Here is a 13,825-nt window from a genome sequence, read left to right as displayed (position 1 = left end):
CAATAATGTACAGGCCTTCAAATACAGTATTCCCTCCCCCCAAAAACAAAAAAAACCCACAAAACACACACACACACAACAACAACAACAACAACCCAGGCAGGACAGAATAAAAAATAAATGTAGTCAGGATAGAAAGGGAATTTGTTTGAGTCAAAGTTACCTTCAATTAAAAAGGAAGTAATTAAGCATAGTGAATATACTTACTGTCAACGGATATCTGCAGGAGCACTTACTTCAAACAATACTGGGTTGACTGAAACTATTATTGATCCCACATTTTCAAAAGGTTTTGAAGTGAGAAGGTACTACTTTTCAGTGGCAACCTCCCTTGCTGAAATCAGGCTAGCCCCTTTCTTTTTGATGTTTGGAAGCTTCTAAAATGGACTTGGTAGAGTCCTCCTCTGATTTCAACATGTCATTTTTAATTTCGATTTATTGCTTATAGTTTGATTGGTGTTGATTTTATTATTTTTATTAATGTATTTTACTTGATTTTACTTGATTCTTATATTCTACAGTGTGTAAGCCACCAGGTGTCCTTGGCATTGTGGTTAGAAATGTGAAGAATAAATTACTTAATTAATTAATGAAGTATGAGTTGCTTACTACTGTTTTAGTGGGGGGATTTTGAGAGCTGTGATCAACGATTGGGGGGAAGGATGAAAACTTGGGGCTGATGCTGCTATGATACATTTCTAATTAGAACAATCTATTTTTGAACAAAGATGTTTTTTCACCATAACTGGAACTATATGTTGGGAATGGCAGAGGAGAAGGAATGAATATATGCCACTGCAAATATATTGTCTGGAAATATTCCTAGTACTGTGATCACTGTGCAGCCCCAGTCATTCACATGAACACTTAATAGTGGTTTAGTGGGTTTATTAACATTCCCCAGCAACCCTGGATTGTATAAACAGAGGCATAGAATCAAGATCAAGTGAAGTACCATTTTATAAAACCCTAGTAAGACCACACCTGAAATATTGCAGCCAATTTAGGTCACCATATCACAAAAAAGATGATGAGAGTTTGGAAAAACTACAGAGAAGAGCTACTTAGATGATCCAAGGCTTGGAGACTAAAACATACAAATAATGGCTATGGGACTTGGGTTTGGCTAGTCTAAAGGAAAGGAGAAATAGGGAAGACATGATAGCAGTGTTCCAGTATTTGAGGGGCTGCCACAAGGCAGAGATGGTCAGGTTGTTCACCAAAGGAACAGAGGGAAGGATGAGAAACAATGGTTGGAAACTGATCAAAGAGAGAAGCAACCTGGAATTAAGGAGAAACTTCCTGACAGTGAGGACAATTAACCAGTGGAATGGCTTACCCCCAGAAATTGTGGGTGCTCCGTCACAGCTGATTTTTAAGAAGAGACTAGATATTCACCTGTCTGAGATGGTATAGGTTCTCCTGCTTGAGCAGGGGGCTGGACTAGAAGACCTCCAAGGTCCCTTCCAGCTCTATTCTATTCTATTCTATTCTATTCTATTCTATTCTATTCTATTCTATTCTATTCTATTCTATTCTATTCTATTCTATTCTATTCTATTCTATTCTCCCAGAGGTGAAGGCGAATTGTGCAAAGTGTTTTTTGGAAAATCACATTTCTCAATTTGCTATGGTTGGATAAATGTTCACAAAGATATTTGAAAAACATCAGGTATCTTCATTTCATATTTTCTCTATTGCACAAATTGTCCTAATTATTTTTTCTTCCATGTTGGCAATTCCCTGCCATTTCACCCATTAATACAAATTATAAATATATAATTTTACAAAGTCTACTGGTGTTTCAACATATTACTAACAAAAAGCAAAATTATAATGAGGGTAGGAAGTATTTTATATATCAGAGAGATTACTTTGTTATAGTTTGTAGAAAATGAAGAAATTGAGTAAATAATAAATACAACTATGCTCACCCTAAAATGGGTGGCAATAATCAACATCTTAAACATCACAACCAAGAGAAGATTGCAGTACAATTGCAATTTAATAGAACTAAACTTTCAATTTATATAATTCAGACCTACATTTTTAGGTTGATATGATTAAAAAATGGCCAGTAATTAAAGCAAAAGAAACTTAGCAACTGGATTATAAGATGTTTGATATGAACTAAACTCAAAAGTCTGCTTTATCCAAAATCTAGCTACTATGTTAGTATACACACACACTCTCTCTCTCTCTCTCTCTCTCACACACACACAGCACATATACAGGTTTCCCCTGTCAAGTCGTGTCCCCCTCTAGGGGGTGGTGCTCATCTCTGTTTCCTAGCGGAGGGAGCAAGCATTGTCTGAAGATGCTTCTGTGGACATATGGCCAACATGACTACAGTGCACCAGAACACTGTTACCTTCCCCACCCAAGTGGTATCTATTTATCTACTTGCATTTAGATGCTTTCTAATTGCTAACCTGGCAGGAGCTGGGGCAAGAACAACACTTCACCCCATTGAGTGGTGCTTGGGTCTCGAACTACCAACTTTCCAGTCAACAAGCCCAGTATCTTAACCATTAGATCACTATGCCCCCTAGTTGATATATCCCATTCTACAAATGGCTGCCTACAAAAGACTGTTATCAGCTAGCCATGGTTTCAAACAGGACTTTTCCTCCATCCTATTTGAAGATGCCAGAGATTCCTAGAGAACTAGATTTCTTTCCCATTTGTAAATGGGTAAATATATTCCTCTTCTCTTTTAATCAGAGAACATAATTTTTTTAAAAAATATGCTACTGAAACTGCCAAATTAAATTAAAACAGTTTTATTTGTATACCTCCTTCTCCCTTCACCAGAACCTTCTATGAAAATTTAATTATTTTGAAAATGTTGCTGCATTAGGGCCCATTTCTTAGTCTGAGAGAATTCTCCGATTCTTGTGTGAATGCCCATACCATCTACAGCAGCAGTTCCCAATCTTTGTAGCTTGGCGGCCTGGCTGGGGGAAAAGAGGGGAACTGGGCCATGTAAGTGGCGGGCTGGCATGCACTCATGTACAGTTCTTGCATGAGTGGCAGGTTGGTGCACATGTGCACAGCTCAACTTGTGTGAGCAGCAGGTCGGTGCGCACATGTGCAAGTGCCTGCCGGCCTGCCACTCATGGAGGTTGAGCTGTGTGTGTGTGCGCTCCAGCCAACCCCTCACACAATGCAATTCCAAATAGGCCATGGCCAGGTAGCAGGCAGTGGCCTGGGGGTTGGGGACCCTTGATCTAAAGTTAATAAGTAAGAGGAATGGAGGAATGCAACCTTTAATGTTATGTCATATTCAGATAAAGGCTAATAACAGTTCTTTCATATTTCCCCATTCAGTGCTAAAAATCCAGGAGAATGCTAGGAAAAGGGTCAATATGTACATCTTATTTTCTGATGACCATTATTCATGTGAAATTTTCAAATAAGACATACGTTTTAATGAATTAGAACTTTCTACCTGTCTTCCCTATTTGATTGCTAACCCTAACCCTTAATAATGCAATCACTGGGTTTGTTTGGAATAAAGGGCTTGAAGTTTGTTATTAGGTGCTATGTTTTGCAATTACAATAGCTCAGAATTTTGTAAGCATGAATTCTATTATTTTTGGCACCCAATCTGAAGCTAGGTAGCATACAATACTCTTCCCATAAGACAATGAATGATCCCAAAAATGACCAAAATGCAGAGTGCTGATTAAATTGGTGGTTGAGGCTGAGGAAACTTAGGTTTAAATCTCTATTTGCCATGAAACTCAAAGGGTATTTGTTTCATCTCCTTCCCACCTTACCGGATTGTTTTTGAGAACAGAAAGATGGCTTTCAACTCCATAAAAGAAATGGCACCATACATTTCCTGCAAAAGTTCAATCAGCATCAGGCAACACTAATGAAAATAAATTTACTACAATAAATGATTAAATTGGTAGGGAATCCATCCTCTTCTCACTGCAGAATCTGCAATGTGGGATGTAACTACATCATCCCCAATAAATGGCCATTTCTCTTTCTCATTCTTCCTTCAATAAAGTTCACTACTCCTGTCCTAAGAAAGTTGTCTTCACAGTGATGATATCCAAACCAAACAAATATCACCCCCCCCTTGAATATACCATCTAAGGTGGCTCTGGGTTGCCACACTCCTTTGTGGTAAGCAGGTCCTTAGGGGCCTAATGTGAGAGACAGTTTGGTGCAGCGGTTAAGATATCAGGCTAGAAACTGGGAGTTCTAGTCCCATCTTAGATGCAAAGCTAACTCGCTGAGCTTGGGCTAGAAACTTTTTCTCAGCCTTAGGAAGGAGGCAATAGCAAACCACTTTTCAAAAATCTCTCCAAGAATACTGCAGAGACTTTTCTAGGCAGTATCTGAGAATCAGACACGACTGAATGGAAGGAAAAAAAGGGGAGGCTGATGGGGGAGGGAGGAAAGGTGTTTTTTTTTTGCAGCTGAGCTGTTGCTTCAATGAAACTTTTTCCTTCCTGAACATGGGAGGCACTTAAAGAAATAAAGTTTTTTTACCATAAACCAGATGACCTTGGGGTGATAGACTAGAGGGCTCTATGACACTGCACACTCAGTGCTATTCAACACTCTGCCTGAAAGAGAGGAACGAATGGATTTATTGACTTGTGACTTTGACTCAGGCCTGCCTGTGTTTCAGGGTTGTTATTATGAGGAATGATTAGGCAGCAGTGTCAGGGACAAGTGAAAACTAGAACAGCAAAAGACCTCCTTAACCTTTACCTGGACATGAGGCCATCCATAACAAGTTGTGCACAGCTTTGGAAAAACTATAAAAGATATTTGCAGCACTTGTGGCAAGCAGACATGAATGGGAAAAGATGGATTGTCAGGGGAGATGGGTTGTGATTCAATTCTGCATAAGTTATTGTTTACCATTACTTGTCCAAGCGCATTTTGGGAATAGCAACATCATTTTTATTCAAGGCGTTTGAAATCCAGGCCCCATAGTTCTTGACCTAAAAATGCCTATTTGTTATATAGTGCAACAAACTAACATGTTAATATGTAGAGCCAAAAGCTATTGCTGGGAAACATTCTCCATAGCTTTTTAAACTTTGCTGAGTTGAAGGCACATCATGCAGCTAGGCACACATTACAGTTTGGGTTTCCCCAAATTTGTGGGCAGAGAAATCAGATGGACAATTTCCCCAATTTTTATCAGAATTCTCAACAAGTGTACAAGGGATATCCCCCTCCCCCAATGCTGGCTGACAGTAACATTGTTATAGAAAAAGCCCCCCCAAAGTAGTGGATATTTCCTCTTGAGATTGGGGAAATGTGGAAAGCCATAGACTGTTGCAGAGATGACTGTACAATGCAAGCAATATAGAACAAAAAATCCTGTACGTAAAATTATATTCAGTACTAGTTTTATGGAATATGTTGTGATTCACCTAGAGGGGGATGATGAAATGGGAGAGATAAAAAAAACCCCTGGCTTGTCTAGAATAAAAACTGCTCCTAAAATTCTAACCACTTTTCTTTAGATTGATTTCTTCCCTGTCTGAAACCACTACAGTACATTTTAGCTTACCAAGGGATGTGGGGCAACAGAAAAAAAAACTTTGAGAGGTCACATTTATCTTGGGATAACATATACACTTGAAAGGAAACCAGGAAGCCTGTAATTGGGGAGTTTGTCTGGAAAGAACAAAGGATGCTTATTCACAGGGAATATGCATGTATAAAGCTTGTAAAAATTCTGTGTGGTCAAAAAAGCTGATAAAAGTAACAAAAGACTTAAGCATCTTGCAAGCTCAGCTAGAAGCTAGGAATAAAGATGGCCTGGAGCAAATGGTACGTGTATTAGATAACTCCTGAAACATTCATTAGCCATGGCTTAGGACAGTAATGGCGAACCTTTTAGAGACCGAGTGCCCAAACTGCAACCCAAAACCCACTTATGTATTGTTGGGTGTTGGGTGGGTGTGGCCCATTGGGTGGGTGTGGCCCATTGGGTGGGTGTGGCTGCAATGGTAACAGCAGACTGCGTGGGACTAAAAAGTTCAATCAATCAATTCCAACTTTGCGAGATCTTTTTTTTTTCCTGCAAAAAGTTGAAATTGATTGATTGAACCTTTTTTTTGCACACGGCATCAGAGGCCTAAAGCGAAAAGGTATATAAAACCCAGCTGAAGGCCTAGGACTGGGGCAACAGCGCACATGCCCACAGAGAGGGCTCTGCATGCCACCTGTGGCACCCGTGCCATAGGTTCGCCACCACAGGCTTAGGAATAGGGAATGCTAGAGAACAATAGAATAATAGTTAGATTATTATTGAAATGTTTATTAGATGATATTTCTTACAGATCCCACCTTATCCCGCCTTCTACTTCAGAGAAAATGTATAAAACTTCATTAATTCTGTGGTTTGAGGTTCTTTGGCATTTTGGCCAGGATCCTTTTTCTTGGAGTGCTTCAATAAAAGACAACAAAACCTGCACTTTGTGTCTGGTGTTCTTCATTGACCTCAGCACCAGGCTCAGACCTGAATTGGGGACAACAGTACATGATCTGTCAATAACATTGTTATACTATTCTCCAGAGCCCTTCAACATTGTGAGGACCAATGTATTTAGGAGTCAAGAAGAAAAGTGATACCTTAATTTTTCAGTTGGCCATGGTACCATAAAATTCATGCCCTCCACAAGGGCTTTGGCCCTGCCTGCTTTTGAAACATGTAACTATCAGTATTCTGTGAAAACCACAGCTCTACATGAAGATGTGCCCTTCTGTTCATCGATCAAGTGGGCAGATATCAGGCTTTCATTTTATATCTTGCCTTTCACTAGAAAACTGAGATCTGGTAGAAAAAGACTTAAAATGTAAGAATCCCCAAGACCATTAAATAAATTTAGGGTTCAGTTTTCTTTACGAATGTGAAAGATTGGGTTCATTCAGAACATGTTGTGTGAATACAGTCATTCTGGTTTGATATTTGACTGTATTTGATAGCTGGCATGTGCTGATATTTTGCACTTTATTGCTGATGTACAATGATATAGTGTAATTGATAATATTTGACAGCTTGTGATTTCATATTTGATGCCAGCCAAAGTCAAAACAATCAAGAGATGCTAATGACTCGGAAAAAACACTTGAACTTTGAAATAAATGCTATACTCAAAATCAACTTTTGAGCTCTATATTGAGCTGTCACAGTGAAATGTTGAATAGAAAAACAGGAAAGTTGGCATATTTTGGTTACTTCTCTTATAAATATGTATATATTCAGCTATTATGTTTGAACCCTGAAAAAGCAGCAGCAAAGCACCCAGTGGTGTTCTGATGACATTGTCTGATTTGAAATGGCAATTTTCTCTCTCTATCTCAAGCATCATATCTTGGTTGAGAACATATATGTAAAAAAAGTAAAATATGTACTGGGTGATTATTTTTCCTGTGTAGAAGTAAGAATTTCCTGTCTTGTGTTAAGAGGCAAATACCAGAATAGGCCTGTGTAATAGAAGTATTGACATAGCTCTCAAATTTCCAGTCTGATGTGGTCCTAACATAGCTGAATAGTCTATCTTTGTCTTAGAGAGGTTTTAAAACTTGCATAACAATGCAATCCATTTTATAGAATGCTTATCTGTGTGTATGTTTGTGTGTGTGTTGGAATCAGTGTTGATCCCTGGCAACTGCCTGGACTAATCCCTGCAGTTTTCTTTGCAAGATTTTCAGATACACTTTGCCATTGCTTGCTTTTTAGGGCTCTACCTGTTCATCTTCTAATTTTGTAACAGAGCAAAGTGCAGCTCCAAATTAACTTGCTAACCTTCTCACCACCATTTTTATTTTTTTCATTTTTATTAATCTTAATCTTTCTTACTATTTCTCCCATGTGTCATATGGAGATAAAGCTCCTACTCTGCAGGGAAGTGATGACAATTAATTAATTAATGTTTGTACAACTCTCTGACTGCAAAATGCTACAGGCAAGTGTCGAGTGCAGCCTGCTTGCTCAAACAATGCCCAACCATTTCTGAGTGCTAGGAAGCAGCCTCAGTTACTGCTGAATTTCTCAGATGAAATTACTTCTATTTAGAAATGTTTTCCATGACACAACTTGTCCAGGATAACTCTTGTTTGACAAATGTCAGAGATACTGGATGGGTTTTCATCTGGGCAACCCCATTCTGGAATGCTACAACATTATAAGCCACCCTGCATCCCTGCTTTTCTACAGCAGGAATATTTATATCAAACTGAGGAGGAACAAGATCAGTGAAGTCAGGTACCAGCTAGTGCTTCTTCACTTCTCCCCCACTTTGCCATAATCTTGCCCCAAAGTTGCTCCTCAGAAGTGTTGGATTATGGGATGGGGGTTAATATAAAAGATATTGTCTCCTTTGAGTTAAGTAGTGTCTCCTAAAAACTTAATGGACAAGTCTGTGGAGGGGTTTTTGTGTGTGGCAACTGTAGGGAAATGTGTAGGAGGACAGCACATTCTGCCCCCCAAGAGAAAGAAATATTTTGGGAATATTAAAAGACAGAATATTATATTTCACCAAAGGATCTTAAAGGCAGAAAAGCAGGCCCAAGTTTTCTTAATAGTCCCAGGCAGAGACCAGGTCTGTAGAAATGCAGATTTGATAATCCTACTCAGAAAATCTGAGGCCCCATTCATGAACAAATACTACCAGGCAGAAGCCCATTCAAGACAGGATCTTGCAGCGGAAACTGATAGCTAACAATAGCAAAGTGATAGAATTAGAACCAGCAACCCCTCACCCAACACAGGAAGTAAGCCATCAGCCACTGCCCTAGAGAAACAGGATATGACCTTTGGGGCATAATAGGATTAACCCACCACCATTAGAATACCAGAAAGACATACTGAACCTCAGGTCAAAGTTCATGCCACAGGAACAACTCCAAACACAAAAGCCTAAGAGGGTATAACAACCCACCATTCCCAGCAACATGTGGTCAGCTGCTCCAGAGCCTCATGTCTTGTTGTTCTGCTCTTCAATAAACTACAACCTTCTTTCTAAAGCAGTCTCCATTTTGTTTATTCCCGGCTTGGACTGGTTTCCTGTTTCCTTCTTCCAGGACTTGGTTTTAAACTTCTCATCTGATCTTAAAGCAGTAGGATTTCCTGTTGGTTATTTATTTATGTATTTGCAGTACATAGTATTCACCCAATCTTAACTGACCCTTGGTAGAGGACAACATCGATGTCCTATAATATTAAAAAAACCAGAAATGAATCTATATCAAAACCAAAATCTAGTTAATGCCTATAATCAAGTAAACCAGGTATGATCCTGCTTAGCTGCTTGAGATCTGCAAAGTCAGGGCAGCCCAATCAAATGGAAATGTTTTTCTGTTGTGCAGAATCTTAGGGCTACTGATAATATTGCCTGAAGCTAAAAAATAAAATAAAATAAATCTCTGGTCCAACTATTCACTCTCTTCCATTTGTGTAGCTTAATGTAGCAGAACAGTCTGGATACCTCCTTCCCCATCTGGGATATAAAAGATTGTCAGGATCACTGAGCTTTTCCTATCAAATTTTAAATCGAGTTTTTTTTTTAAAGAAATCAGCCCAGCTGTGAAGTTTAAGCAAGTATGGAGAAGACTTGCATTTTTTTTCGTCTTATCTAACCCCTTTTCTCCTGAACCTGATAATTGTCTATTTATTTTCCCTGTTAGTTTAGCTGAATCTTAAAGCATCATCCAACAAAACCACCACCAGCAGCAGTAATAATAATTTTACATATTTCAAACATATATGCACCATTTAAAATTTAAGGTGCTGGTACTTACCTTTAAAGCCCTACATGGCTTAGGCCCGGGATATCTTCAGGACCGTCTGCTGCCGGGGACGACTTCCCATCGCCCAGTGCGCTCACACAGAGAGGGCCTCCTCAGGGTGCCGTTGGCCAGACAATGTCTGCTGGCGACCCCCAGGGGGAGGGCCTTCTCTGTGGGAGCGCCAGCCCTGTGGAATCAACTCCCCCTTGAGCTTCGGATGGCCCCGGACCTCCGGTCCTTTCGCCGCTACCTCAAGACGTTCCTTTTCCATCAGGCTGACCTGGATTGATGATGGGTTTTTAAAAGTTTTAATTTTTAACTGTGTAATTAATATTTGGGGTTGTTATTTAATTTTTTCTTAACTTTTGTACTGTTGGTTTTTTATTGTTGTCAGCCGCCCTGAGTCCTCTGGGAGATAGGGTGGCATATAAGTCCCATAATAAATAAATAAATTCTTCAATTTAACAGATTTGGACCTCTCCTGCATTCCAAGGAAATACTTTCCCTGCAACTGAGAATGGAAACAAAAAGCAGTCTGTGCCTTTATAACTAGGGATCACTACTGGTGGCTGGCTGGAGCATTCTTCAAAGAAGGAAAATACCTTTCAAGAAGAAATGAGAACATAACTCTGTAATTCTACCCTCCCTTCTATGACCTAAAATTTATTTCGGAGTTACTAGTTCTTATTCAAATTCATGCATGGTAATTAATGGAAGATATAGGAAGATGCACAACGTACAGGAATATGGACACAAAACTCACAGAGGATCTTCACTCTCATTGCTTGAATTATGCCAAACTGTTTGGTCTATTGGTTTGCTCCCTCGTGTTGAGTGCTGCATTGTCATCTTTTGCTTTACAACATAGTCATTATATCCCTAAACCACATTGTGATACACTGTGGCTTCTGTTTATGACTCCCTAAACTCCCACTCCATATATCAGCTGCCATAAAACCCATCAAACCGCTGGTAGTAAAATGGTGCACAGTGGTCGACGCAGGAGCCAGGCGAAATTGCGTGATACCCTACTGTGGTTAATGAGAGTGAAAATGTGGTTAGGATTTTAGTCAGCCGATGTTCATTTGCAGGGCCATTGTTGCAAGCCTTTTGTTAACCTGAATAACAATGCATTTCCAATTATACCAAGGAGCTGAATGTGGAGTTTGGCAAGTTATCCATCAATGGCAAATAAGTCAAACTGTGACCTTGAATGATTACTGTGATTCTTCTTCTTCTTTCAAATGGATCAGCAGACTAATTAATAATATACTGAAATGCTATACTGAGAATATGAAAATACTCCATTTGAAACTGTAGCGTTGAATTTTTCAACTGTCTGTAGACCTTCTGAAGTTTAAAATCTTTACATCATTTTTTCCCTGCCAGAAGAATTGTCTTCTGTCAATGAAATGTTTTGTGAGATGTAGCCAATTGAATTTAAAATTCTTTGACCAGCTCAGATTCTTTGAATGTTATATTTCACTTGGAACAAACTACTTTAAAAAAATCTTCTGATGTAGAATAATGTGAAACATGTTAAACCAGAAGTAGAGAATACGGCAAAGGAAGAGCTGAAAGTAAAACCTGAGTTCAAATCCTATTTTAACTTAATTCAGCAGACCAGTTAACTGAAAGGATTCACACATCATGTTAAGCCAAAATTATCTGGATATACACAACAAGCTTAATAATAAACCAAAGTTTACAACCAAAAAAAGCTGAGTCTGCACAAGTTGCTAAGCCAAAAGCCATATGTTAGTTTAGCATGAGATATGAGCCCAAAGTGATTTCTGAGGCAATTCTTTCTTAAAAGGTTACTATGAAACAACCATGAATGATAGCTTGCTCTTTTCAGTAAAAAAGTACACCAGGATAAATTACAATCAAACATGTGGTATCATGTCCTGAGCTTTAGTAAACAGTTTTGTGTGTAAGTTTCCTTAAGTACTTCTTTTTTCAATTTTCTTAATAACGTGTTCTTTATTTTAACTTATACATGCAATTTTGGTTTATGTTTCCCTAAATTAGGACCCTTTGTATGTATATTTTGATTGGCAAACTGTACTACAAAGTTTTAAAAAGAATGAATAGCATCATAGAACTGTATTTTGAAATTTTCATGAAAATTGATCCCAGGCACATTTCTCATGCACACACATCCCTTTTCTCATTTTTTTAATATGATCAGTCACATTCAATTTTTAAAGAAGCAAATGAGAAAACAGGCTGGAGTCTTCATTGGCTGAGTATTGTGTGTGGATATCTTGTTCTTAGGACAGGAAGGCCTGGAGGAACATTGTCCATAGGGTCGCGATGGGTCGGACACGACTTCGCAACTAACAACAACAAATCTTGTTCTTGATTGTACTATAGTCTGCTGTATTTTTCCACACACACATACATTTTGGAATGTCAAATATACTCCCAACATTAAAAATCATGGATATGTATCAAATCCCTGGAGTGTGATAGTGTGAGGACTGATTTCACATTACATTACATACTCTGCAAATGTTGATCAGCTTCAAAGACCATGTTCAAAATCAAAGAATGGGTAAAGATGCAATACATTATTGTGGAATGTGGACCATTAGGTGCTTCAGTTAAGTCTTTTCCTTTATACTTTATTGATGACACAAATAAATAGCAGCAGTATTATGTAATGGAATGAAAAAGAATAGAATAGAATAGAATAGAATAGAATAGAATAGAATAGAATAGAATAGAATAGAATAGAATAGAATAGAATAGAATAGAATAGAATAGAATAGAATAGAATAGAATAGAATAGAAGAGTTGGAAGGGATCTTGGAGGTATTCTAATCCTATCCCCTACTCAGGCAGGAAACATTATACCATTTCAGACAAATAGTTGTCCAATCTCAAAGACTTCCAGTGTTGCAGCATTCACAACTTCTGGAGGCAAGTTGTTCAACTGATTAATTGTTCTAACTGTCAGAAAATTTCTTCTTAGTTCTAGGTTGCTTCTCTCCTTGATTAGTTTACATCCACTGCTTCTAGTCTTGCTTTGGAGATGAGATCCAGTTGTACCAATCGTTAGTCTTTTGTTTTCAATGGGTACTTAAAATATTTGTTGAATTTGTTGGTATTTTACATCATTTTGGAGACTAATGTTTGAAAAGATAGCATAGTTGGAAGAGTATGTCTAGATATAGATGATCCTTGATATATTATTGGACATCCTTGCTTCATTTTTTTTTAAAAAAAAGATTTATTAAATTTCAAAATACAAACCAATATACGGAGGAAAAAGGGAAAAGTTTAAAACTGAAAAATACATCAAACAAATATATAACAAAAGTACACTTTTGACTTCATGCTATAACTATCCATCACTCTAAATTGGTTCAGTATATTGTGATTGACTAAATATGTACTTTTTCTTCTTCTTTTTCAAATACTATATCCAAATAGATTAGATCAAGGTATTTGCCTTGATTTAACTTTTATTATTCTGATATCATTTTGAATGGAAAAATAGTCTCAGCAGCAAAATAGTCTTTATAATGTTGTATAGATAGATATAGATATATAAATATACATGAACAATCCTTTAGAACAGGAATGGGAAATTATTGTTGAGCCCAAAGCTATATTGAGTCCTGTGCCTAAAGCCATATTCCCACAGTGGAAAGGCTAAAAGAAAAAGTTGATGGGACCAGAGCAAAAAAACAAAACAAAACAAAACAAAAAACCACAATATTAATTTGTAAGAGGTTAGAATCTAAAAACCTACAGTATGAGTCTGTAGGTTCTTACCTGCATGCTGAAAAAGTGAGTTGTGCTAATACAGATAGAGAGGTTAATAACATTCTCCAGATGGTGATGACATTGAACCCCAAAGAATTCAAGTATAGAAAAGTTTTTGTATAAAACAGAAACATAAGACTGTGCCCATGTAAGAAGGATGCAGCCTCCAGCATTAGAGGCCATATATCTCAGGAGAACAGAGTTGCTGGAGAATAGTAGAAGGGTTTTATTGTACTGCTTTCAGGCTTCCCAAAAGCATGTTGTTGGAAATAGAATA

Source organism: Vipera ursinii (assembly GCF_947247035.1).
Source record: "Vipera ursinii genome assembly, chromosome: 1".
Lineage (NCBI taxonomy): Eukaryota > Metazoa > Chordata > Lepidosauria > Squamata > Viperidae > Vipera > Vipera ursinii.
Note: the sequence above shows the minus strand (reverse complement) of the source record.